Raw genomic sequence first — 27,917 nt, 5'->3', positions numbered from 1 at the left:
CTCTGCTGAGTGGATGACGCGTTGCAGCTTGGCCTTGTCTCTGGCCGTGGCCGCAGCGAACCAGACTGTGATGGAGGACGTGAGGGTGGATTCGATGATGGCGGTGTAAAAGTCTACCAGCATCTTTTCAGGGAGGTGAAACTTCTTCAGCTGCCTCAGGAAGTACATCCTCTGCTGGACCTTCTTAGTGATGGAGCTGATGTTCTGCTCCCACTTGAGGTCCTGGCTGATGATGGTTCCCAGGAAGCAGAAGGACTCCACAGAGGTCACCGGGGAGTCACAGAGGATGACAGGGGGGAGGGGGGCTGGGGCCGTCCTGAAGTCCACTGTCATCTCCACTGTCTTCAGAGCATTAAGCTCCAGGTTGTTAGCGCTGCACTATGACACCAGCCTGGCTATTTCACTCCTGTAGGCCGACTCATCTCCGTCAGAGATGAGGCCGATGAGTGTGGTGTCGTCAGCAAACTTCAGGAGTTTGACAGACAGGTGACCAGCTGTGCAGCTGTTTGTGTACAGGGAGAGTAACAGGGGTGAAAGGACACAGCCCTGGGGGGATCCGGTGCTTGTGGTCCGAGTATCTGAGACGAGCTTCCCCAGCCTCACATACTGCTGTCTGTCCGTCAGGAAGTCTGTGATCCACCTGCAGGTGGAGTCAGGCACATTCATCTTGGAGAGTTTTTAATACTAAGTCTAGACAGATTTAACACAGGTTTTTGGATGAAAAAGGATTTTTTATAAATCATCTGTTACACTTTTAAGTCTGAAAAAAATATGGAAGGCAGCAAACACAGATCCCTACCGTTTTTAATTTTTTTGTGCTGATATTTGAAAGATAAGTTATGCAAAAAAATAGGTGTTTGCAGTTTTGCCTAAAAAGACGTTTTCGGACCTTTTTGGATCAAATGTTGTCTAAAAGTTCACCTGTAACTTCAATCATTCTGAATTTTTTTAGGAAAACTAAACCACTTCAACTGTGATCTGCAAGGCAATGGTAAAACTATATTTTTTATGGAACAGCCTGCAGTGTTTCTTGTGGGGATCTTTTCTGCCAGGGCTTGCCGGCTTGGTCGGTGGTTGTTGCTGTTACCAATCCAGTTGATATGGTTCTCCATCTGTGTCTAAGTGATAAAATCAGAATCAGAATCGTTTATTGTCATTGTACATGGGGATACAATGAAATTGCAGCAGCCTTGGAGTGAAGGAGTTACATAAAATAAAAATAAAAATAGAATAGAAAAAGAAATACTGTATTTACAACTCTTAACAAAAAATGAACAATATGGACAGAAACTGTTAAATATTAAATATTTGTGAATAAAATAGAATGGAATTACATGAGTTGCTGTGAGCACAGCTTAATAAATATCAAGTTATTGCACAGTGACCCGGTTAGACAGTCAGGATATTGCACGTATTGTAGTAAAATTAGAGTGAGGTGTGGTTGGTGGACGTATGTGCATTCCGTATGATAATTGCCTGTGGAAAAAAGCTGTTTCTTAGTCTGTTTGTCCTGGTTCTGATGGACCTGTACCTCCTTCCAGAGGGCAGCAGTTCAAACAGAGGGAAAGCAGAATGGGTGGAGTTAGTGGTGATGCTAGTCACTCTGCTGAGGCAGCGAGACTGGTAAATGTCCTTCAGTGAGGGGAGGGGGCAGCCGATGATCCTCTGCGCTGTCTTTACCACTCTCTGGAGACTCTGCCGTTCTGCTTCAGTGCAGTGGGAAAACCACACTGTGATGCCATAGGACAGAATGCTCTCAATGGTTGAGCGGTAGAACGTTACCAGCAGCTCCTGGCTGACGTCGTTCCTCCTAAGTTTTCTCAGGAAGTGCAGGCGTTGCTGGGCCTTCCTGATGACAGTCATGGTGTTGTTAGACCATGTGAGGTCAGCAGAGATGGTGGTGCCCAGGAGGGTGAAGCTGTGGACCCTCTCCACACAGTTTCCATCGATGTAGAGTGGGGGTGGATCTGTTCTGTTTTTTCTGAAGTCCAGGATGATCTCCTTGGTCTTGGTGGTGTTCAGGATGAGGTTATTAGCCTGACACCACCTTGAGAGTTTCAGGACTTCGTCTCTGTAGGCCGTCTCGTCGTCCCCAGAGATCAGCCCCACCACAGTAGTGTCGTCTGCAAACTTCACCACGGTGTTGCTGGTGTGGGCTGGTCTGCAGTCTGCTGTGTACAGTGTATACAGCAGAGGACTCAGCACACATCCCTGTGTGGAGCCTGTGCTCAGCGTCCGGGTGGAGGAGAGGTGGGGGTCAAGTTTGACTGTCTGTGGTCTGTTTGTCAGGAAGTCCTTGATCCACGAGCAGGTGAGTGGGTGGAGTCCTAGTTCAGACAGTTTGTTGACCAGAATGTCAGGAATGATTGTGTTAAAGGCTGAGCTATAGTCCACAAAGAGCATCCTGGCGTAGGTGTCTCTGTGTTCCAGGTGGCTCAGCGCAGTGTGGAGGGTGATGGAAATGGCATCATCCGTTGATCTGTTTGCTTTGTAAGCAAACTGGTGGGGGACGAAGATTGGAGGGAGGGAGTCTTTGATGTGTCCCAGGAGCAGCCGCTCCAGACACTTTGTGATGACAGCAGTGAGTGCAACTGGGCGGAAGTCCGTGAGGAAGGCTGTGGATGAGGACTTTTTGGGTATCGGGATGATAGTGGATGACTTCAGGCAAGCAGGGATGAAAGCCTGAGCTAGCGACAGGTTGAAGATTTTTGTGAAGACCTGGGAGAGTTGATCGGCGCAGGCCCGCAGAACCTTTCCGGGAACTCCATCAGGTCCCGCCGCTTTCCTGGGGTTTACCCTGCTGAACATCCGTGCCATCCGTGCCACGTCCATAAAGGCATTGTTTTTATATTTAGAGCTCTAAGCAACCAAACAGTTGTCTATATAAAAGAGCTTTTACAATTGTGCACTTTTAGCAGGCTGAAAAAATTATCTTTTTAAAATTGCCATTTCAAATTTGGGTTTTAAATTTTGTGTTCCATTTTTCTGTGCTTGTATTGGAAGGATTTGTTATTATTTTGTTTAAAAGTGCTACATATTGTATATACACATAATTTATTTAGAGAAATTTGCTATACGTTGTGTTTTTTGGTTTTGTAGTTTAATTTCATTGGATTTATATTAAGGAAAAGAAGTTGCAGCATTGATTAAAAAAGGATAAAAGAGACATTTACTGTCTAAGTCTTATGTTACATCTGTAGAACTGTACTGAGAGTTGGGTTTTGTTTTGGAGCACATTCATATGTTTTGTTTGTAAAAAAAAAAGATAAAATATTAGGTTAATTGCATTTTACATGACTAGAAAAGCAATGATTATTCATAAAAATCTATGAAAGACATACAAAACAAATGAAAAAGCAGTCTGCCCTCCCTCTTGTGTCTAAACTCTTGTCACCTCACTTCTGGGTTAGTTAGCATATGAACTGGCAGCTGGTGTGTGTGTGTGTGTGGGGGGGGGGGGGGGTGAAATTTGACTCCAGCAACAGGGATGATTGAGGAGCAGGCTGCAGCATGAGGAAAAGACTTAAGCATGTAAGAGGAAATGACATCCTACAGTTGACCAGTTCATTTTATATCTGTAAAGAATATTCAAGAAGCATTTAGACATGTTCAGCTATATGCGTGTGAAACTTGGTGTGGATATTTGAAGCATAAGTAATTTTAAAACACACTTGTTTGGAGTCCAGACGGAAAAAGCACAGGTTTTGGGATGAATCAGGATTTTTTTAAAATCATCTGTTTCACCTGGACTTCTGAAAAAAATATGGAAGGCAGCAAACACAGATCCCTACATTTAAAAAAATAAATGGTGTTGATATATGATGATTAAGTTATGAAAAAAAATAGGTGTTTGTAGTTTTGCCTAAAAAGACGTTTTCGGACCTTTTTGAATGTAATGCTCTCTAAGATGTCACCTGTAACTTCAATAATTCTGATTTTTTTTAGGAAGCAGTAGCACATAAATGCCTATGAAAGTTGAATTCTTGGTGCTGATAACCTAAACAGAATTTATGCTAAAAATCTTTGTTCAGTCCAAAATTTCATTAAAAAAATCAAGTGATGAAGTTTCTCGTAGACCCTATAGTGTTACATATCAAAGCTGGAGGTTATTAAAGGCATCTAATTCTGAAATCTCAGCTTCCTGAGACAAACGGCTGATTTATAATAAATTTCTATTATTTGGGTGCACATAATCGACCACTTCCTGTTACGCAGGCACCGTCAGGTGTACACCCATGAAACTTTACATGATAAGAGAGGACCCTTCTGAGTATCTCCAGTTTTAATTTCATGCACATCGGACAAAGCAAAGAGAAAATACAGGGCAGAATGTGCCCAATGCAATAACTAGGTGGCGCTATAGAGCTCGTCCAAGATTGTCATATCCATGGGTTCAGAATAGAAGCTTCATCATATCCATTGAATTTCAGTGAGATTGGACAAGGAATGTGCACGTGAGAGCAACTTTTGTGTGCATAGCGAGATGGCCAACTTTGCCGCTCTGTCACGACCACACCCCCGCATTGAAAGTTATGTTTTTTTGTCAGAGTAAACTTCAATGGCTTTTCAACAGGTGGATGTCATTTTCAGGTGTGTCGGCTCATCCTACTCGGAGTAGTGATGCTCCAAGTAAAACATGTCATTTCCTCTTGCCAGCAGGTGGCGCTACACTTTTTCCAGATTTTTTCACTGCAGATGTGTTCAGAGTCAGACTACAATCATGCACAACAAATTTGGATCAGATTGGATTATGCATGGCTGAGTAATGGCCATTTTTCTTTTCATGGCGTGTTTTCGAAACGACCTCCAATTTTGACGCGCCGCCATGGTCACAAACATCCATAAAAACTTAAAAGCTTTGCAATTTAACATCGGACATGTGTCTAGTTTACAAAACCAAAGTTTGGAGTCATTACTCTCAAATCTCTAGGAGGAGTTCGTTCTAGAGCGAGGCCTGCGAATGACCAAAATACAGCAAAAATGACATATTGTCATCAAAAAATCAGACTTTCTGTGCGACTGACAGCTTGGTCCCAAGAGACTTTTTTGTAGGTTTCTATCCGATGAACATGCCCTGTTAAAATCAGGTTTGTACTATAAAGCATATGGAGGTGCTCGCGAAAACAAATTTTGCAGGTGGCGCTATCGAGCCATTTTTGTTTACCTATGCCGTTCTCCTATAAAATATGAAATTTTTCGCGACTCCTGATGTGTATACAAAATTTGGTGAGTTTTGGGGTATGTTAAAGGCCTCAAAAAGGCGACTCTTCCGTCGGAAGAAAAAGAATAATAATAATTAAAGCTACAAGTAGCATTTAGCGGGCCCGAGCACGTGCGACCGCATGGCACGAGCGACCGCCCCGTGAGCAACGCCCTGCTCGAGCCATTCTCGTCGTTTTTTCTTGTCCATTCTGGAGCTCCAAGCTATTGTTAATACGACAGCAGCCTGGGGGGGGGGGGGGGGGGGGGGGGGGGGCTGTAATCTGTTGCCTTAAGGGACAAAGACTTTTGCATATAGCATGAAAAAAATTCAAGCAATGATGATAATTGCTATCACTGTCCCTAAGGATGAGAACAATAGAACTCATTCAATTTCCACTACAATGTCTAGATGAGTGTCAGCTATGTCTGATAACTTGGCCAATTAGCTGGACCGGGATCTTGCAAAGTGCAGGTGGTTAACGTCCAGTGTGATGAGTCTGTGGACGGCAACAGTACAGCATAGCTTTTGGTTTCCACAAGAGAAGAACTCCTGACACATCTGCCCTAACAGACAACTACAAGAGGAGTTGAAATGTATAACACGGTGAAGGAGTTTTTGTGCAGAAAAAGGTACAATTAGAAAAGCTGGTAGCAGTGACTGCAGATGGGACTCCTGGTATGATCAATAGACAAACAGGTTTCATCACTCACTGTAAAGCTGACCCAGACTTTCCAAAATGTCTGCATTACTGCTGCGTCATTCACCAGCAGGCCTTATGTGCAGAAGTGATTGGCTCTGGACATATAATGACTCTTATTCTGAAAATCGTAAACAACCTCAGCTGCAAAGCAAAACAGCACAGGATTTTTAAGGTGCTATTGGAGGAGATGTCTGTTGAATATGGTGAATATGAACATTGTGAATCTGAACTTGCATTCTTGACTGACATTACTGGAAAACTAAACCACTTGATCTGCGAGCTGCAAGACAATGGCAAAACTATTTTTTTTTGACCAGCCTGCCTGAGCCAGTGTTTTTCTTGTGGGGATCTTTTCTGCCAGGGCTTGTCAGCTTGGTCAGTGGATGTTGCTGCAGTTGTCTCCCTTGCTGGGACAGCTGGAGTTAAACACAGCAGCTCACGGCTCTGAAGTGGACCCCGTTGCTGTCCCAGTCTGGATGGGCACTGTGGCGATGTTCCAATGGCCAGGCTGGCTCCTGGTATAAAGAGATTCCCAAATACCATTTCCTAACCGCAGAGCCAAGGATGTGTTTACATGTTTAGGTCAAAAATGTGATGGACAGCTTCATGTTGTCTATTGATGTAAGTTTAAACCTAAACATGCCACCCTGTTATTAATCCAGTTGATATGGTTCTCCATCTGTGTCTAGGTGATAGAAAAGCATTTTTTTTATATTTAGAGCTCTAAGCAAACAAACAGTTGTCTATATAAAAGAGCTTTTACAATTGTGCACTTTTAGCAGGTCTCTGAGTTCATGTGACCAATGTATGGTGGATTTTCACAGACCTTGTTTAAAACTGAAGGTGAGAGAGACTTAAAGAAATGGCTTCATTGTTCTGGAGTTCTTTGTTTCATCCACAGAAGAGTAGAATTGGTGATTGATTTTGAAAAGCTGCTGAAAAAAGTATCTTTTTCAAATTGCAATTTCTAACTTGGGTTTTACATTTTGTGTTCCATTTTTTGTGCTTTAATTGGGAAGCATTTGTTATTTGTTTGGTGTTTTTAAGGTTCTGCAAATATACACATCATTATTTAGAGACATTTGTTATCAGTTGTGTTTGTTGATTTGTAGTTTAATTTCATTGGATGTATAGATGTCGTGTGGGGGGGAGGCTCGAGAGCAGGTAGGACCCAGGCGCAGAGACGGGAGGCAAACGGGTTCAGGGCAAGTGGGTTTATTTAACTAACAAAAAGCGCTGCAGAGCAGGATGACAAAACTAAAAACAAAAACTTACTGTGGCATGGCAAGGGACATGGACGCCAGACAAGAAGACGTGATCAACATGAGCAGAAGTTAATGGACCAGCACAGGAGGAAGGCAGAGACAAGACTTATATACAGACAGGGCAGACAAGACACAGGTGAACACGATTAGGGCAGATGGGGACCAAAGGAAGTAAAACTCAAGAAACATGACAAGACAGGAAACCTTTCAAAATAAAACAGGAAACAGAACCAAACAAGACAGAACAAGAACTAAAGCGAAAAACAAGACAACAAACTGAAACCATGACAATAGAAAGGAAAAGAAGTTCAAACATTGATTATAAAAAAGGATATAAGAGATAAAAAAAAAGAAAAAGGAAAAGAAAAAAGATAAAATATTGATTTAATTGCATTTTGAATGAATAAAAAACAATGATTAATAGAATCAGAATCAGAATCAGGAATCAGAAAAAGTTTTATTGCCAGGTTCAGTAGAGCGCACTTTACAAAACGAGGAATTTGACTTGGTGTATAGTGCAATTAAGAATAAGTTAAAAATTAAGTTAACAACAACAACACACTATATACAGTAGAGTAAGGTGAATTAAAGTGGGAGCACAGATGGGCTGGGATGGTGGGGCCTGTAAGTGGCACTGACAGTCCTTTGGTGGGCGGGGGGTGGAGGGGGGGTCACCTGGGGGAGTTGGGGTTCTGTTCAGCAGGCTGGCTGCAGTGGGGAAGAAGCTGTTCTTGTGGCGCGAGGTCCTGGTCCTGATGGACCGGAGCCTCTTGCCAGAAGGGAGGGGCCGAAAGAGATTATGTCCTGGATGAGAGGGGTTGGCTACAATCCTGGCTGCCCGCCTCCAGGTCCTGGAGATGTGCAGCTCCTGGAGAGACGGGAGGTGGCAGCCGATCACCTTCTCTGCTGAGTGGATGACGCGTTGCAGCTTGGCCTTGTCTCTGGCCGTGGCCGCAGCGAACCAGACTGTGATGGAGGACGTGAGGGTGGATTCGATGATGGCGGTGTAAAAGTCTACCAGCATCTTTTCAGGGAGGTGAAACTTCTTCAGCTGCCTCAGGAAGTACATCCTCTGCTGGACCTTCTTAGTGATGGAGCTGATGTTCTGCTCCCACTTGAGGTCCTGGCTGATGATGGTTCCCAGGAAGCAGAAGGACTCCACAGAGGTCACCGCGAAGTCACAGAGGATGACAGGGGGGAGGGGGGCTGGGGCCTTCCTGAAGTCCACTGTCATCTCCACTGTCTTCAGAGCATTAAGCTCCAGGTTGTTAGCGCTGCACTATGACACCAGCCTGGCTATTTCACTCCTGTAGGCCGACTCATCTCCGTCAGAGATGAGGCCGATGAGTGTGGTGTCGTCAGCAAACTTCAGGAGTTTGACAGACAGGTGACCAGCTGTGCAGCTGTTTGTGTACAGGGAGAGTAACAGGGGTGAAAGGACACAGCCCTGGGGGGATCCGGTGCTTGTGGTCCGAGTATCTGAGACGAGCTTCCCCAGCCTCACATACTGCTGTCTGTCCGTCAGGAAGTCTGTGATCCACCTGCAGGTGGAGTCAGGCACATTCATCTTGGAGAGTTTTTAATACTAAAGATGTATGAAAGACATACCGAAAAAATATGTCTTTCGGTGTTTAACTGGCTGTCTTTGGATTATGCATGCCTGAGTAATGGCCATTCTTACTTCTCATCTCTCTGTTCACTGCTTGCTAATTTACATAGCAGGGGTCCCAGCAGGAGGGGGCGGGGTTGTAACACGACTCCTTCAGCAGAGCCAGGCTGAGAGAGGCTTTGACATGTAAGATGTTAGATGTTAGAATGCCAGATGTTAGAATGACCAGTTCATTTTATATCTATGAAAATATTCAGGTAGCTATGGGACATGTTCAGCTATAGGTGTGTGAAAATTGGTGTCGATTGTTGAAACATAAGTTACCATAAAAAAATGTTTGTTTGGAGTCTAGACAGATTTAACACAGGTTTTTGGATGAAAAAGGATTTTTTATAAATCATCTGTTACACTTTTAAGTCTGAAAAAAATATGGAAGGCAGCAAACACAGATCCCTACCGTTTTTAATTTTTTTGTGCTGATATTTGAAAGATAAGTTATGCAAAAAAATAGGTGTTTGCAGTTTTGCCTAAAAAGACGTTTTCGGACCTTTTTGGATGAAATGTTGTCTAAAAGTTCACCTGTAACTTCAATAATTCTGAATTTTTTTAGGAAGCAGTAGCACATAAATGCCTATGAAAGTTGAATTCTTGGTGCTGATAACCTAAACAGAATTTATGCTAAAAATCTTTGTTCAGTCCAAAATTTCATTAAAAAAATCAAGTGATGAAGTTTCTCGTAGACCCTATAGTGTTACATATCAAAGCTGGAGGTTATTAAAGGCATCTAATTCTGAAATCTCAGCTTCCTGAGACAAACGGCTGATTTATAATAAATTTCTATTATTTGGGTGCACATAATCGACCACTTCCTGTTACGCAGGCACCGTCAGGTGTACACCCATGAAACTTTACATGATGAGAGAAGACCCTTCTGAGTATCTCCAGTTTTAATTTCATGCACATCGGACAAAGCAAAGAGAAAATACAGGGCAGAATGTGCCCCATGCAATAACTAGGTGGCGCTATAGAGCTCGTCCAAGATTGTCATATCCATGGGTTCAGAATAGAAGCTTCATCATATCCATTGAATTTCAGTGAGATTGGACAAGGAATGTGCACGTGAGAGCAACTTTTGTGTGCATAGCGAGATGCCCAACTTTGCCGCTCTGTCACGACCACACCCCCGCATTGAAAGTTATGGTTTTTTGTCAGAGTAAACTTCAATGGCTTTTCAACAGGTGGACGTCATTTTCAGGTGTGTCGGCTCATCCTACTCGGAGTAGTGATGCTCCAAGTAAAACATGTCATTTCATCTTGCCAGCAGGTGGCGCTACACTTTTTCCGGATTCTTTCACTGCAGATGTGTTCAGAGTCAGACTACAATCATGCATATCAATTTTTGATCAGATTGGATTATGCATGGCTGAGTAATGGCCATTTTTCTTTTCATGGCGTGTTTTCAAAATGACCTCCATTTTCGACGCGCCGCCACGGTCACAAACAACCGTAAAAACGTAAAAGCTTCGCAATTTAACATCGGACATGTGTTTAGTTTACAAAACCAAAGTTTGGAGTCATTATTCACAAATCTCTAGGAGGAGTTCGCTCTAGAGTGAGGCCTGCAAATGTCCAAAATGAAGCAAAAATGACATATTGACCTCAATATATCAGACTTCCTGTGCGAGTGACAGGTGGGTCCTTTCAGACTTTTTTGTAGGTCTCCATCTGAAGAACATGCCCTGTAAAAATCAAGCTTGTACGTTAAAGCGTATGCGGGGCGTCGGGACAAAAGTCACTGTAGGTGGCGCTATCAAGCCGTTTTTCTGCGCCCATGCCAATCTCCTATAAAATACGAAATTTTTCGCGACTCCTGATGTGTGTGCTAAATTTGGTGAGTTTTGGGGTATGTTAAAGGCCTCAAAAAGGCGACTCTTCCGGTAGAATAATAATAATAATAATAATAAACATTCGAATTACAATAGGGTCCTTGCACTCCGTGCTCGGGCCCTAATAATAATAATAACTCTAACAGATACAATAGGGTCCTTGCACTCCGTGCTCGGGCCCTAATAACTCTTACAGATACAATAGGGTCCTTGCACTCCGTGCTCGGGCCCTAATAATAATAATAATAAACATTCGAATTACAATAGGGTCCTTGCACTCCGTGCTCGGGCCCTAATAATAATAAACATTCGAATTACAATAGGGTCCTTGCACTCCGTGCTCGGGCCCTAATAACTCTTACAGATACAATAGGGTCCTTGCACTCCGTGCTCGGGCCCTAATAAACCTAACAGATACAATAGGGTCCTTGCACTCCGTGCTCGGGCCCTAATAATAAACCTAACAGATACAATAGGGTCCTTGCACTCCGTGCTCGGGCCCTAAAAACAGAATATACCAACCAACACTGGCGAGATAAATCTCAGCCACAGTCAATGGGCAGATACCACAGAAAAAGTTATCAGAGCCAGTCATACAAGAATGACCGTAAAAAGCCAAGCAAAGGAAAAATAGATGCCATACAAACCACAGACTTGAGTGAAGATGACCCATATCAAAGAGAGTTTCACTCTGTCACAGTCAGCGAAAAATGTATGCACAGCATTGATGCAAAAATGCCAAGAGAAGAAGCTTATACAATCCTAAATATAAAACCACCTGACGTACCTGGCCAGAAACACACACTTCGTTTAAAAATTGACACAGGTGCATCAGGGAATACCTTGCCACTACGTACATACAGACAAATGTACGGCAGAAACAGACAGGCGATGAACAGACTCCAAAAGAGCCATGCAAAACTGTCAGCCTACAGCGGACACAGGATCCGATGTTATGGGAAAATAAACATCCCATGTCAATGGAAGCACTCAGAGTGGATTAACGCCATGTTTTATGTTGTGGATGTACCAGGTCCAGCAATAGTTGGACTGCCCACATGCGAAGCACTCAACCTGGTAACTGTAAACGTGGACTCTATAGCTAATGTCAGCAAAGCAGCTAACAAAGAAAACAAGAACCAGACCACAACAAAACCTAAGAAAGCCAATCCACTGCTACACATAAACACCATAGAAGATTTAAAGAAGGCTTATGCAAACCAGTTTGATAAGCTTGGTAACTTCAGTGGGACTGCAAAACTCCTGCTAAAAGAGGGTGCTGAACCATTTCAAGACCCACCACGCAAATGCAGTATTCACATAAAAGACAAGCTCAAAAAAGAACTCGATAATCTTGTGGAACAGGATGTGATCTGCAAAGTGGAAGTGCACACAGATTGGTGCTCCAGTCTAGCATACAGTACCAAGAAAGATGGTAGTCTACGGATATGTCTAGACCCTAAAAAACTAAACGACAGTTTAAAAAGATGCCCACACAGGATTCCAACAGTTGAGGAACTAAACCCAAAATTTGCAAATGCAAAAGTATTTAGCAAGCTTGACGCTAAGGCAGGATACTGGTCTATACATTTGGATGAAGATTCACAACTGTTAACAACATTTCGCACTCCATTTGGCAGGTACTGCTGGAAGCGTCTACCATTTGGACTCAGTGTGTCTCAGGATATCTTTCAGGCAAAGATGGACCAGATCCTGGAAGGATTGCAAGGTGTGGTCAGCATCGCAGATGACATTGCAGTATATGGAAAAAATGAAGAGGAACATGATAAGAACCTAATCAACCTGATGGAGCGTGCTGCAAACACAGGTTTGGTGTTCAACAGTGAAAAATGTAACATTAAACAGAACCAAATCTCATTTTTTGGCAACCAGTACACCGCCAACGGCATTCGACCTGACCCAGCCAAAATCAGAGACATCCAGAAGATGCCAACACCACAAAACAAAGATGAGTTACACAGATTCATTGGGATGCTATCCTACCTGTCCCCCTACATACCAAGATTCGCAGACAAAGCTCACACCCTGAGAGGACTACTGAAGAACGACACACCATGGGTATGGGACACAAACTACCAAAATTGCTTTGATGACCTTAAAACAATGATCACTGAGGATGCATGTTTGAAATACTACGATCCCAGCTTGACTATAACACTTGAAGTGGATGCATCCCAGAAAGGCTTAGGTGTTGCCCTTGTGCAAAATAACCAACCTATAGCTTTTGGATCCAAAACACTAACAGATACCCAGTCCAGATATAGCAACATTGAGCGAGAAATGCTTGCTATTGTATATGGAATACAACGATACCACACATATCTATACGGAAAAGGATTCATAGTGATCACAGATCACAAGCCACTTGTAACCATATGCAGAAAACCACTACACGCGGCTCCACCAAGGTTACAACGAATGGTAGTCCAAGTTCAGGGGTACAATTTCGAGGTCATGTACCGCCCTGGACCACAGATGGTCCTCGCAGACACCCTAAGTCGATTACCCAACCCAGAGAACAGCAGTGAAATAGAGCTGGATGAACGTATAGACGGACTGATTTTTGAACCGGAAGACCCTGAAATGTACACCATAGCACTTATTAACTTCTCACCTGACAAACAGAACACCCTTCGAGCAGAAACAAGCAAAGATCTCAAACTCAGTGCACTAAAGGAGGTGATTCTTCAAGGATGGCCGGAAAAAATACAGGACTTACCAAAACATCTTCGTGCCTTCTGGGCCTTCAGAGACGAACTTGGCATAGAAACAGGAGTCATATTCAAAGGCAGACAAGTGCTGATTCCTGACTCTATGACGGAGAGTATTCTAAAACAACTGCATTCCAGTCATCAAGGAATTGAAAAAACACGTCGCCTCGCAAGAGAAAGCGTATACTGGATCAAGATGAATGACGACATTGAGAAGATGTGCAGATCCTGCTCAGTGTGTATTGAATACCAGGATGCAAACCCAAAGGAACCTCTTCAACCACATAAGGTACCAACTAAGCCGTGGCAATCACTCGCATCAGATCTGTTTGAGGTGAATGGTCGCCACTACTTATTAACTGTGGACAGATACTCCAAGTTCCCTATGGTGGATGAGATGCACTCAACATCAAGTCATGCAGTTGCACAAAAAATACAAGCATATGTGTCATTATTTGGACGTCCAGATGAAATACTGACGGACAACGGGACACAGTACACAGGAGAAGCTTTCAAACGGTTCACAAAGGAGTGGGGAGTCAAACACTTCACCAGCTCTCCTCACTACCCAAAAAGTAACGGATTCATCGAGAGACATGTACGACACATCAAATCCATCGTCAAGAAGACACTGAAATATGGTGGAAATCTACAAATGGCACTATTACAGATCAGAGCAACACCAATCGACAGTAAACTACCATCACCTGCAGAACTGATTTTTGGGAGACCTGTCACCACCCTGCTACCAAGTCGAACTGATCCTGGCAAAGAAGAACACAGATTGCACCTAGAACAACGAACTGCAAATATGAAAGAACACCACGACAGAAACAGTCGTAAGGAGCTACCACCTCTCCGACCAGGACAACATGTGACTGTGTTAAATAAAGAAAGGGGAACGTGGCACCCAGCAACTGTAGTGGAAAAGAGCACCGAGCCAAGAAGCTACATTGTCCAAACACCCAACGGAAATCAAATCAGACGCTGCAGGAGTCACCTCAGAGAACTCTTCAAACCACATATACAGATCAACGAAAGGAGGAACCAACTAGCAGAGGCACCACAACAAACCCAGCATCAAGAGGATTGCAATGACTCTGCTGAGACCATCACTGAAACCCCATGCACAACTAACACAAACTATGAAAGACAGAACAGTCCACCACCAACCTGCACACGATCTGGCAGAGTTATAAACAAACCATCTCGGTACAAGGACTTTGATCCATAAACAAGAGGAAAAATCAAAATTGTTGATTCTTTACTTCGTATTGTTATTATGCTGTTTTCCAGACCCTAACGGATGTAAAAAAAAAAAAAAAAAAAAAAAAATGATGCTCAAGACAAATGGGAATGTATGTTTCTAATTTCTATTAACATGACACAGAATGTGCTATTGTTTTTGTTACAGTGATCTGAGGGTTAGCATATTCACTTTATTTTGTTTGTGATATAGATTTGAGCTAAACAGAGGGGATGTTGTGATATGTCTCACATACTATGAATATAGTTCCCTACGCGGAGTGATACAGAGTTTGCTTTTTTACCTGAGCCTTAGTTCTTCATGTATGGCTAAGAAGTTGGAAGTGAATAAAGTGCGAGGTCCCTCTACAAGTTATTGTTGGTCTTCATTGATACAATAACACTTCATCTACTACTGCTAAAAAGGAGAAGGGGGGTCTGTAGGCAGGGATGCCTCTCTTTCTTCCGTTTCCATCTCAGCCGTAGTTCTGGTCTGGCCGTACAGTGCCGGCATCCTTTTTTCAGTATTTCCCAGAGGGAATGTCAAAGCGTGGCTCTAATGCATTCAATAAAAACCGAAATCCCTCGTTCTCCACCTCCCGTTTTGTTTTCCGTTATTGCCACTGCTCTCGCAGAAGACAGTGGTAGCTTCTTCTGGAAAAAGGTCTCCACGCCAGGCTGTGTCGCCTTGAGGCCAACAACAGCCACAGCTTCCTTACACAACTCTGTTGATGCAGCTTCAATGCTGTCGGTGCGCATTTTAAGTTGCTGCTTTCGTTGTTTTTCCCTTCCGTCATCTTTGTTTGAATGTGTATTCTTCTTCGTCTGCCTGCAACAGCCAATCTCGCAACGAGCGCCCCCTATCGACTCCTGCTATATATAAGAAAGTCCTGCTATATATAACACACATACTTGATTACTTCCAGCGCTGCATTTTACCCTTAACAACATTTTTCACACGATTAGCAAAAACAAAAATGTTGTGGGGACAGTTTTAACTTATGAACATTGTTTTTCTATGTTTTAAACTTTAACTAAACTCTCTTTTCAGCCAAACTAGTGAGAGCAAAGTATATTGCTTACCTCCTCTCTGCAGTCCTCACGGAGACTGAGGGGAATGCCGCGAAAGAACAGGAAGTAGCGAACCATCAAAATAAAAGTCTCTGCTTAGAACAGTCTCATGCAAACAACAAAATAAAGATAAAAAAGGCGATGTTGGTGAGATCAAGATCAATTTTACATGGGCTACACTACCAACGAAACAAGCTGCTCTTGTTGTTTTGTGGAGAGTAGAGTTCCTCAAGGAGGCTCCGCGTTCACTGCTGCCATTTAGCGGTCGGACATTTAAATTGGAAAACTATGGAGTGATATTTCTGCCACAACGTTGCACACAAAACTTTCTAAGTTGCAAGTGAAAATATTGATTTTTTTTCTTTGCTTTCAAAAACTTGGTGCTTTTATCCAGGTTCATAGGTCTTTTATAAAGGTAACTTAAAAATATAAAGGGAACAGTCAACATCGTCTGATTTCCAAAACAAATATTTTTCATTTTTCTTTTTTTTACTTGTCCTGTCCAACAGCTGGGCAGACAGATGAGAGCTGAAGGCCTCAATGACTATGGCCCAGTGCCCCTCATGCCAGTCATAATGAAGGGCTTTGAAAGGCTGATGCTCCCGCACATCAGAGACCACCTCCCCACTGACTTGGACCCTCACCAGTTCGCATACCGCAAGAACAGATCCACAGAGGACGCCGTAGCCGTGGCTCTCCACTCCGCACTGAACCACCTGGAGCAGCAGCAGAGCTACATCCGGATGCTCTTTGTGGATTACAGTTCTGCTTTTAACACAATAATAATGGACAGACTCTGCAATAAACAGCTCACTCTCGGCCTCCCACCCCTCACATGCAACTGGATTAACAACTTTCTCACAAACCGAACACAAACTGTGAGACTTGGCCCCCACCACTCCTCAACCCGAACACTGAGCATCGGCGCCCCACAGGGCTGTGTGCTCAGCCCCCTGCTGTACTGCCTCTACACTTATGACTGCAGTCCAGCCCACAACAACAACTGCATCATCAAGTTTGCCGACGACACCACGGTGGTCGGACTCATCCCCAGGGGGAATGAGTCTGCCTACAGAGAGGAAGTCCTGAAGTGACCACCTGGTCCTCAGAAAATGACCTCACCCTGAAGACCAGCAAAACCAGGGAGATCATAGTCGACTTCAGGAAACATGGCGCGGACCCAACCCCCCTTATTAACGGGGAGCACGTGGAGAAGGTCCACACCTTCAAGTTCCTCTGCATCATCATCTCTGCAGACCTCTCCTGGACAGCCAACACCACCTTCATATTCAGGAGTTCAACCCTGTTACCTAAAAAACCAAACACAACAACTGTAGACTATTCAAACTGGACATTTTGGGCCAACAATTCTTTTCTAACTCAAGTTTTTATGAAAAATCCAAATGATGGAAACAGATTGTGTAAAGGAAATGAGGATCTATTGGTGAGTCACAGTCCTGGAAACATGAGTTGTGCTCTGATGAAGACGCCTGATCCAAATGTGGATTTTTGAAATGTTCTTCATGAGATTCAAACTGATTGAAGCTTTGAATTAAAGGTGTCAACACATTTCTGCATTGGATTCATTCTGTTTCAGTGTCTAAGGTTGGTTTGGTGGCAGAAACCAAGTTTTTGTTGAACAGTAGCGTTTGAAAAAGCAGAAAGTGGCTTTGAAGATGGTCAGGAGAACTTCTTTGAAGAGGAGGACTTCTCCAAACAACCACAACCTTAGAGGAAGTTTTCTGAGCATTCAGAGAATGCTTTTCCAATGACTCATCATTTTCCACAAGAAGCTAAGGAGTTTTTCCAAATGCATGCTGGGTATTCTTAGTTCTAGCTTGGAAAGCACTTTGTGGGATTTCCCTGGAAAACCTGCTTTATCAATCATTTTGGTCTCTTTTTCTTCTTCTAAGTTCCAGCTTGGTGAGTGTGCAGGTCGCCATGGCAACCAGTGTCCAGGTCAAAGAGAGGACCACAGCCATCCAGTCTCCAGGCTTTTGGATTGATTTGGATTTGATAAACATTTGTTTCCCACATTTTAATAGTAGAATTCAACACGGGACATATAGTGGATTGTAAGAATAGGAACAAAAACAGCAACAACCAAATAATCCTCCTCCCCTTAAAACATGCATTTGACTCTGAACAAGTCTAAACCAAATCCAAGCAAAGACCAGCGCTGGGGCTCCTGCTAGTTTCTTTTAGAAGAGCCTGCCTCTTCCAAACATAGAATGTTCAACAACTAGAGCTAAAAATGTCTGTTGGTAGGTAAACATTTGGATTGAACCAAAATGGGATTGAAGCTCATGCTAAATCCTGATCTCAATGCTGAAAAAACCACCTCCTAGATTCTGGTTGTTTGGAGAAGTCCTCCTCTTCCCAGAATTCCTGAAAAAAGCCCTCATTTCTCCTGACCATCTTCAAAGCCACTTTCTGCTTTAGTTTAGTCCAAACTTGCTTTATGCTGACAACATTTCCAGCTTGAATCCATCTGAAGAATCCAAGGAAACAAACCAATCTAAGTCTGCTGCCATCATCAAGAAGGCTCAGCAGCGTCTGCACCTCCTGAGGAAGAACAACATCAGCACCAACCTGCTGCTGACCTACTACCATCATCCATCCAGAGCCTGCTCAAGTACTGCACAAGCACCCCCCCTACCAAGGACCCTACACATCTAAGGTGCAAATAAAACAGAAAGAGGGGGGGCCCATTCCATAAGGCAACCATGGGGGGGGGGGGGCACTGCCAAGTAGCTCTTCCCCCCAAGGTGCATTGCAGGCTAAACCCCCCACCCCCTCACTCTTATATAAGATAATACAAGGAAGGGGGTAGGTCGGGGACAGCTGGTAGACTGTCCCCTTTTGGTCAAACAGCCATCCCCCAGCCCCCCCAAGCATAGGGCCCAGGTCCCCTCAGCCCAGTGGTCCCATCCCCCGAGGCGCTGACACCCAGGCACCACACCACCCACCGCACACAGAGAGAAAAACTTCTTTTTTTGCTTTCACAAACCTTTTTAGCATTTTCAAAACACACATTTTTGCATGTGTTGTGTCAAATCTGGCTTTTGTACGCGACGTAGTGTGATAAACTGCCACTATTGCCACTACCCAAAAAGTTTTGTATCTGTTGTGTGTCATCTTACTTTTTTCCTATTTTTGATGTTGCTGAGTTAGCGTGACAAAGCTGCCATCAAACAGCTGCTGATTGGTCCAGATTCTAACCAATCAAATCCCTGTATTTATCTAACATGGTGTCTGAGGCTCAAAAACCAAAACAGTACTTCTTACCCTCAATGTTGTCTCTTTGGATGAAGACATTTTCATTTTTTTGATCATTTTAACAATAATTCATAATTTTTTATTTTCTTAACATTAGTTCATTTTTATTAAGTCAGTTTAGTGAATTTATGGCTGAAAATCTCCTGAAACTGCATAGTTCATCTGCTGACATTAAATCTACAGATCTGTGTGATGATCTGTGAATCCTGCAGAGCAAATTATTGGTAAAACGTTTGATTTTCTTTAAGATCTGTTTGCTAAAACAAAACAATAAAAGATTTACAGCAAATATTATTTTATGCTGCACACGTTTTTGAGATCAGATGAACAGCAGTAATGAGCAAAATAATGATGGATCACGGTGGCGCAGTGGTTAGCGCTCTTTCCTCACAGCAAGAAGGCCCCCGGTTCAAGTCCCGGCTGGGGGACATGAAAAACTACATCAAGGGGGGACCTTTCTGTGTGGAGTTTTGCATGTTCTCCCCGTGTAGCGTTGGTTTTTGAAAGAAAAAAAGTTTTTGAAAGAAAAAAAAATTGAAAGCAAAAAAAAATCCAAGTAGAGAAAAAAATGATTGAAAAGCAAATATTTAATATTTCCGCATGCAACTTAGAAAGTTTTGTGTGCATCGTGGTGGCAGAAATATCACTCCGTAGAAAACAATAGTCAGACACCGAAGGACACTAATATATAATTGTTAAATATCGTCCTGACAGCATTTTAAATCGATACAAGTGTCGCCAAATGAACTATCGTGATATATTGCTGAATTGAGTTTTCTAACATCCCTACTCAGCAACGTGAATGCACTGTAAAGGAAAGTAACAGTTGGCACCTACATGAATACAAGAAGTCATGTATGATTGTGTTGATGGAAACTTGGCTCTGAGAGGAAACACTTGACAGCTACATCCAACTAGATGGATTCACCTGTGTGAGAGCAGACAGAGAACTTTCTTTCAGGGAATTGTAAATATTTACGGAATGAGTAGTGTAGCCAAATCACAGTAGGAGAACAGACTTGCAGTCTGGACTTGGAAATGTTGTGCATCTCATTACGCCCATATTATTTACCAAGGGACTTTGGCAATATTATAGAGTGTGCGGTTTACATCCCCCCAAGTGCGAACACATCAGCGACCACCAGTCAGTTGTCAGACTGTGTGTATCGATGTCTTCAGCACACTCCCCTTGGGGACCCCTGTCTTTTTATTGGGTGATTTTAACCACGTGCTGCTAGAACTTGCCTGCAGGGTCCCATCAGTAAAATGTGCCACGCGTTATGAGAAGGTGCTACATAAATGTTTTTGGTAATTGTTGGGGTTTTATGATTTGCTTACACGCTATTATCCCCCATAACATGATTGTCTCAGTTCTATCTTTAACTAAGAAAACACTGACATGAAAAGTTCTGACTATACAAGACATGATGTTCCAGTTCTGATTGAATGGCCCAACTCCATGTCTGCAACCTTTAGTTTTCAATTAAAAAGAGCCTTTATGGACTGGGAAGACAGAACTGTTGCAGTTTGCGCTGTGGCAGACATATTCTCCTACTGCAGCAGTCTAACAAAAACTCTAATTTCCTGTATGGTTCTCCTCTTTGATAGGAAAAAGTCATAATCCTGACAGTAATATTAAAAATGCCTTTAAAACTAAAGCTCTGCCTCCCCTGGCAAACTCCAACCACGTAACCATTCATGGTCTACCAACCTACAAACTGTTCTAAAATCTTCAAAAACTGTCAAGAAAACTGTAACCACTTGGAAAGAAGATAATGTAAAGACTCTGAGAGGATGTTTCTGCTGCACTGACTACTTATGTGGAATGCAGCAACTGATAATATTAAGGATTATATCCATTTTTGCATTGATGGTAATGTTCCAAAGAAAGTTGTTACATATTTTCCAAATAATAAACCTCATGTAACAAAGGAAGTAAAAAGCTGTGTAAATCTGGGCTCAAGTGGGTTGAAATATTTTCACTGTGGGGTCCCCAGCGAAACTTCTTCCCAAAAAGTCCATGCCCAATATTAAAGTCCACCATCAGGTCACCTACTCGAATGCCCACCAATCCTTGACCAACATGAATTAGGAGGAGAGGCAGTACAGTGATTTTGCAAATTCCCCATGATGTAACAAGTGTTAAGTTTATTAGTTTAATTCCACCAGATCCATACTAAACTGCTGTTTTCATACATTTGCACCAGAGTATTTATCTGCCTGAGGGTACTTGAACTCACCACGAGCACGCTAACAGGTGCTAATAAGCATGCGCACTCAGATCGCTGTGAGGCGAGGCTGAGGTTGGACGTGTACCTATGTGTGTCCGCCCTTACTAGTTTTATTTCTCTGTAAATTGTTAGTTCGTTCGTTGCACTCATAACTCACAAAGTTAGGAATCGTGTGGTGTCAAATTTACGTAATTTGTGTTGTTTTATTTATTTTTAGCTGCTCTATATGAGCAAATTTGCACTGCTTCATGTGAACTAATTGAGGTTCGCGCCATTTTTCTTTGATGTTTAAGTGAACTTTTCTTTCTTTCTTTTTGTGCATTTTTCAATTGTTAAGGGGGAAAAAACACAAAAGAAACTCTGGACAGCAATGTGAATTTTTGTTTTCTGTTAACCAGGTACGGTGCAGTTTTCTCTTTTTATCGTGTTCCTTTTGCATTACTTTACATGCTGTGGGGGGAAGGTGCTAAAGAGCATGCGCACTCAGATGCTGTGAGCTGTGGCTGAGGGGGGAAAAACACAGCATTGTGAAATTTTGTTCTCTGTTAACCAGGATTAAAAGAGGTTGACTCATCATCCAAGTGTGGCCTTTTATTCACCGGAACACAACGCAGAGAAGAAAACTCCACCCAGATACAATGAAATAACACTTTTTTTTGTTCTATTCAATTTTTTATTTGTTCTGTGAGCATGACCTAGAAATCCCCCTGAAATTAAATTTCTGCTTCGCACACAGGCAGAGACTGACAGCTGAGTCGCTCTGGTTTTTGGCTTCTGAAATTGAAACCATCACAATAACAGCCTATTTTCATATACCTGCTGGAGTTCAAAGTAAAATGACGTGAGACCAGTTCATCTGAGCCCTGTCCCCAAGGGAGCAGATGGGGCAGAAGCAACTGGCCCATCCCTGTAACCCTGCAAGAGGCTTTGGAGATAGCATGAAGAGAGAATTGGCTGGAACATCTACAGACAACACTGCCATTGGTTGTACCCTGTTGCAAGAGCTGTGGTGAAGGAGGACCCAAGGCCATGAGAAGCTGGCATGGGTTAGTGAACTTCTGGAGCTAATAAGAGCCGTGTCAGTGCAACCTCCACAAAGTGGCAGCCCCCCTCACTGCAGTGCTCCTGTCTGCTGGGTATGTGGCCAGGCTGGGCACATCAGCATGTTATGCGCCAAGCGTGCTGACCTTTAGAGAAACACCCTGAGGTCTGTGTAGGAGGGACGATGCAGACCCTTACTCGCATGTCCCACTCTGCCGATTCTTCGATGCAGAAAGCCTACCTTGACAGTGCAGAGTGGAGCTGAGTCACTGGCTAGACTCATGTTGAGGACTTTTGCCATGTCCCCATCCCCGTGAAGGTGATGGGACAGCACCATGCAAGGGAGTGCCTTGCATTATGCTGGTTGACACAGGCACCGCTGCCTCACAAGTCAGGTCTGAAACCACTGCTGTCAAGCTGTGAACTATGTCTGAGGTTTTGACAGTCAATCTTGTCCCGCTGAATGGCCATAATGCTGCATAGCTTGTCATAGTTAGCCAAATACTTTGTGATTTACATCTGACACAAGTGCCACGTCCTGCTGGACATTGTACGACTCTAAAACTGTTCTGCTACAAGTTTTTTATGAAATCTTAACAGCTGCTCTAGGTCACAACCACACCAGATACAGCTGTAACAAAGCTTCTTTACTCACCTCAGAGTCTGCAGACTGCAGTGTGGACTCAGGAGAAAATCCCACAGATAAAGAACTCCTGAATCCTGCGCGTAGTTGTAGCTCAGGTCCAGTTCTGTCAGATTAGACGGGTTTTTCTTCAGAGCTGAGCCCAGAGCTTTACAGCTGGTCTTTGACAAACTGCAGTTCTCCAACCTGCAATCAGACAGAAAAGTGTGTTCAGGAGCAGTGATGCAGCTGGAGACAAACTGGAAACAAAGTTCAAAGTCTAATTTGTTCAGTTCTTCCTGTGTCACCTCCTCTATTCTCTTCTCTCTTTCTCTTCTGCTGCATCCCAGTCTCCAACATTCTCATGTTCACCAAACAGGTTAAAAGAAAATCACTCATGTCTTTTCTTGTTGTGATAAACTGTGGTCGTGGTTACATCTAACAGTTGCCCCACAACTCTGAACGCTCTCCTGTTGGGACTACATGAGTCTCTTTCAAGTGTTTTAAAAGTTAACTAAAGATGTTTCTTTTTAAGAAATCTTTCAGCTGATATTTTAATTTTATTTCACCTTTCTCCACCTTTTTAGATGCAATGTTTTTCTTGCAATGATCTAATATGTAACGTTGTATTGATTTGTCTTATATTTGAACTTTTATGAAGCACTTTGTGAGTTGCCCTCCTTGAAAAGTGCTATATAAAAACTTACTTACTTACAAAAATGTTTGGTTTGCTCAGAAAGTGTTCCTACTTTTCACATGTTCTTCTCATCCTTCAGGGAGTTCAGCTTCTTTACTGACCTCAGAGTCTGCAGTCTGCAGTCTGGACTCTCCAGAAAACCACACAGATGAACAACTCCTGAATCCTGCAGGTTCTGGTTCATGCTCAGGTCCAGTTCTGTCAGATTAGACGGGTTTTTCTTCAGAGCTGAGACCAGAACTTCACAGCTGATCTCTGACAAACTGCAGTCCTTCAACCTGCAACCAGACAGAAAAGTGTGTTCAGTAGCAGTGATGCAGCTGGAGGTCCAGGTCGGTTTGGGTTCAAAGAAACTCAGCAGCAAGACGGAACCAGAAACACCTCCAGGTCAGAAAACAACTCAGTTGTTTTTGTTTGAAAGCATCAGTGACTCTAAAGTAGAAACCTCGTTACGCACCTCAAAGTCCCAACATGAGACTTTTTCAGCTGAAAATGAAGATAGACAAGTTAAAAAAAGCTTAATTTGTCTGTAAAAGTCGTGTCCCCTGCCTTCGCCCACGAGTGGCCGGGATAGGCTCCAGCACCCCAGTGACCCTGAAAGAAACAAAACTGCTTGGAAGATGAATAAATTAATGAAAAAGTCAGTTTGAAACTACAGCTCCTCTGTGAAATATTTGGAAATGGTTTATTTAAAGAAATCAACATAAAACTAAAAACTAAAAAAAAGACAAACATCAGATTTTTATATCCAAACAGAGTAAGGACCTGCTATGTTACATTATTTAGAGTTTACATCATGCGTGCAGATAAAAAAAGATCCATGAGTATTAATAAAATCAAATTACAAAGAACAAGTATGTATTAATTATGTCAGAAAACATAACATTATTTCAGAAATCTTTATTGCATGTCAGAGATCAAGCATTAAAACTAGGAGCATGTCGTTTTTGTTTAGAAAACGTTCTTGTACTTTTAGGGAAACCATAATTCCAAATTGCACATTGATTATCAGCTTACATCTTTGGTCTTATCTGGTGTGGTAGATCTGAGCCTCTATTGCTCGGGGGGAGCCTTCTTCCCCCGGTTGTGCCCCACCCGCCCTCCATCCCGCTTTTACTTGCATATTAGACTCCCTGATTCATCTAGGGCAGGGGTGTCAAACTCATTTTGGTTCAGGGGCCTCATTCAACCCATCTGATCTCAAGTGGGCCGGACCAGTAGCGTAAAGGCAAAATAACAGCTTTGTTTTTGTTTTTTTACCCAATTGGAATACATGCCTCAACCAACATGGTAGCCTAATCATTTCTTATTACACATTCATTCACAGAGTCCAATGGATCTTAAATAACATTAATTTCACTTTAAAAAATATTGTTTTTTTCAATTTTATACAGACTGAATATTGTAAATCTGACACTAAAGCAATTCTGATAATAAATTCAAGAGGGGCTACAGAAAAAAATGAAACATCTTCCTAAAATGTAAACGTCCAAACGATGACAAAATTACACTAAATTAAACTTGCAAACTTTTGTGAACTTAAGAGTTTGGAGTTAACCTCCTTTCTCTCCTGAAACTTCACCAGACCGTCAATATCAGGATTCAAATCCGGTGCAGAAACACATTTACTGTCATTCAAGTGTGCAAAACACAATGAAATGTCCATTATTATTATTCACTATTATGACAATCTTTTCCTGGTTTCTGCCTGAATTTTGTGGCAAAACCTGCCTTCTTCCTGACCTTTGATGGGGCGCCATCAGTGACCAAAATTACTTAATGTGATCAGTTCATTTCAACATCGTCCAGTGCAGTAACTAGAGAGCTGACTATGTCATCAGTTGTTGTTGTGTCCATCGACTCAAGAAACTCTTGTCTAATAAATATTCACAGTTATATGTGATTTTGGTGTTTTCATCAATAGTGACTGAAAATACAATAAATGACTGGATTCCATCATATGGCTGCCCATGTCTTCATAGATGTTGGATCTGGAGTCGTTTTGTTTGACACCCCTGATCTAGGGCATTATGGGGAGGGTCTGGTGGAGGGGGGCACGGTGAAACATCCATGCTCATCTTTCACTAGTCCCCCCACAACAGAGAAGACTGGGGGGGCGGTTTAATCCCGCCTGGTCCTGTCAGGGTGGCCAGGCTTGTGGGTATCCTGTCGGCTGCTGTGATGGTCTGGCATGAGGCACTGGGGCGGTCGGTCGGCCAGAGGGGGTTACTGCGTGGAGACGGGAGGCAACCAGAAGATTGTGAGTATGTGTGCGAGAGTGCATGGATGGGACAGACCTGGGGGTTGGCTCACCGGGATCCTCTGGGGCTCTCCCACTAGGAGGGTATGGGAGGAGGGGTCAAATGATATGGCGGGTGAGGTGGGTTGTAGTGAGTAGGGTTATGGGGGGGGGGGGGTGCACGGTGATCTCTGGTTTGCCCGGGTCGGGTGCCGAGGCTGGCTTGTGGAGACTGAGACGAGGGCTCATGGGTTCTGGGGGCCCTGGATGTGTCCTTGGCCCTTGTCTCGGTGTCCGGCGCCCGGTGGCCCCCATGGCTGCCGCCTGTTACGGCTAAGCACTCCTGAACTGTGGCCTGGGGGCCCAGATGCTGGGTTTGCCTATATCTCCTGGTGCTGGGGGGCTCCCCCTACAGGGGCCTCCCTCTGCGCCTGGCTGGGCAGTCCCATCCTGCCCCCCTCCCGGGCTGCTTGGGTCCTGATACCGGGGGCACTCCTGGCCTGGGGGTCTCCCCCCCCCCCCCCTCTCCTGGTCTGGTTGGTCGGGCTGGGCAGGATCTTGTTCCCCTTATGATCACACGGTTCACTTCGGCAGCATGCATGTATCTCCACCCCCACGTGCACACTGCCACACTGCTCCCTGTCTGCTTCATCCCTCCTCCTAACCCACAGTGTATTGATGGACAGATATTTTCCGCTCATCTTAGTGTCAGATTTTCACCTTTGATGTAATATTGGTCTTTCCAGCAGATCTGGTATAATTGTTACAACTTCAAATAACTTATTCAAATCAGTGCTTGTATCCCCCACTTTCTCACCTCTCTTCCTTTTACTCTCTTCCTCCACCCCCCTCACATTATTCCCCTCTCCCTCCCCACACACACTAAATAGCCGCGGTTCCATGGGCAAAATATCATGATGGGATCAATGGTCGGGTTAAAATCCAACCGTGCACATGAGCACAGAAAACCTTTTTCCGATTAGAACAAACGTTCCCATGGCTCACACTTTCGGTCGGAATGAATCATCTGGGCATGCTCAGTAGTCTTGAAAATACCGGAAGGGAAATGTGTCCAGTTGTAAACAAACCTTTGCTGTCAGAGACATTTATTTTATGCAGCAGCTCGGTTATATACAAGACGATCTTCCAAACAGGCTTTTATCAATGTTATGAATATTATGAAGCGCCTGTTCGCTCCTCATTTTATTTAATCTGTGTGGTTAGTGCTTTATTTGTGGGAGAGCGGAGCTGGAAGCAGGGTTAGGAGAGGCTAATACGCGCTAACATCATTAGCCTTGATGGACACAAAATCCAGGACCATCCAGGAAAAGCTGCAATCTGCATCTTGGCTGCACGTAAATGTGTGGGAATAACATCAGCCTTTATTTTGTCGGGGCACAACTGGAAACACAATTCCTTGTAATATTTTGAACAGTTTCTAAGGACTGAGCGGCATTTCTGCTCTGAAAAGCTCACACACTGCCTCAGGACGGCTGTGTGAGCTGGCGGCTCGAGCTCTGCTCTGTTTTCGTGAGTCCGGCAGCTGCTAACCCAGAGAGGCGGATCGGCTCGCAGTCCGAATTCTCGCACATAACAAAACAACAAAACACACACGTAACAAGGCACCCTCCCCTCAAAAACATATTTATAAATCAGTCTGCTCTGCTCAGAGAGATTCACTCGGTCCACTGGCACCGGAGCCCGAACGTAGAGCTCGGGTGCCGGGTCCGGACGTCAGTGGGCACACACCCCCCTTTTCACGGGGCCTCCTCAGAGCAGCTGGTCGGTCTCGTATGCGCTCCAAAGCTTTTCTCAGCGAAACACCGTCTATGCATGACGTAACCCAGAGCAGCAGTGACACACGATCGGTATAACCACCTATCTCCATTGGAAATAAATTTTGATCCGAATGAGTCTGACAGAGGGCAGACTATTCCGAACGGCATGTTTACATGACGCATTTTCTTTACGATCAGGCGTTCATTCTGATGACTTTTGCCCATGTAAATACAGCTACTGTCATCTCAAAAGTAGCTCACATGCCAAAAAAGTGTGGGCACTCCTGATTTAGAAGTAACCAGTGAACCTATGAAGCAT

At 43.6% G+C, this 27,917-nt stretch overlaps 1 long non-coding RNA gene across 1 annotated transcript in view; it reads right to left on the bottom strand.

Moving 5' to 3' along the window:
• LOC144988934 (uncharacterized) overlaps positions 1 to 23,865 on the bottom strand; it is a 135,788-nt gene extending 111,923 nt beyond the window's left edge. The window contains exons 1-2 of the long non-coding RNA XR_013653031.1: positions 23,683 to 23,865; positions 22,918 to 23,091 (exon numbers count right to left, since the gene is read on the bottom strand). This is a non-coding gene — a long non-coding RNA (uncharacterized LOC144988934). The remainder of the gene's footprint in view (positions 1 to 22,917; positions 23,092 to 23,682) is intronic.
• Positions 23,866 to 27,917: the final 4,052 nt, after the last annotated feature.

Source organism: Oryzias latipes, chromosome 2 (assembly GCF_053564925.1).
Source record: "Oryzias latipes strain Hd-rR chromosome 2, Olatipes_Hd-rR_3.1".
Lineage (NCBI taxonomy): Eukaryota > Metazoa > Chordata > Actinopteri > Beloniformes > Adrianichthyidae > Oryzias > Oryzias latipes.
This window is presented reverse-complemented; position numbering and strand designations above follow the sequence as displayed.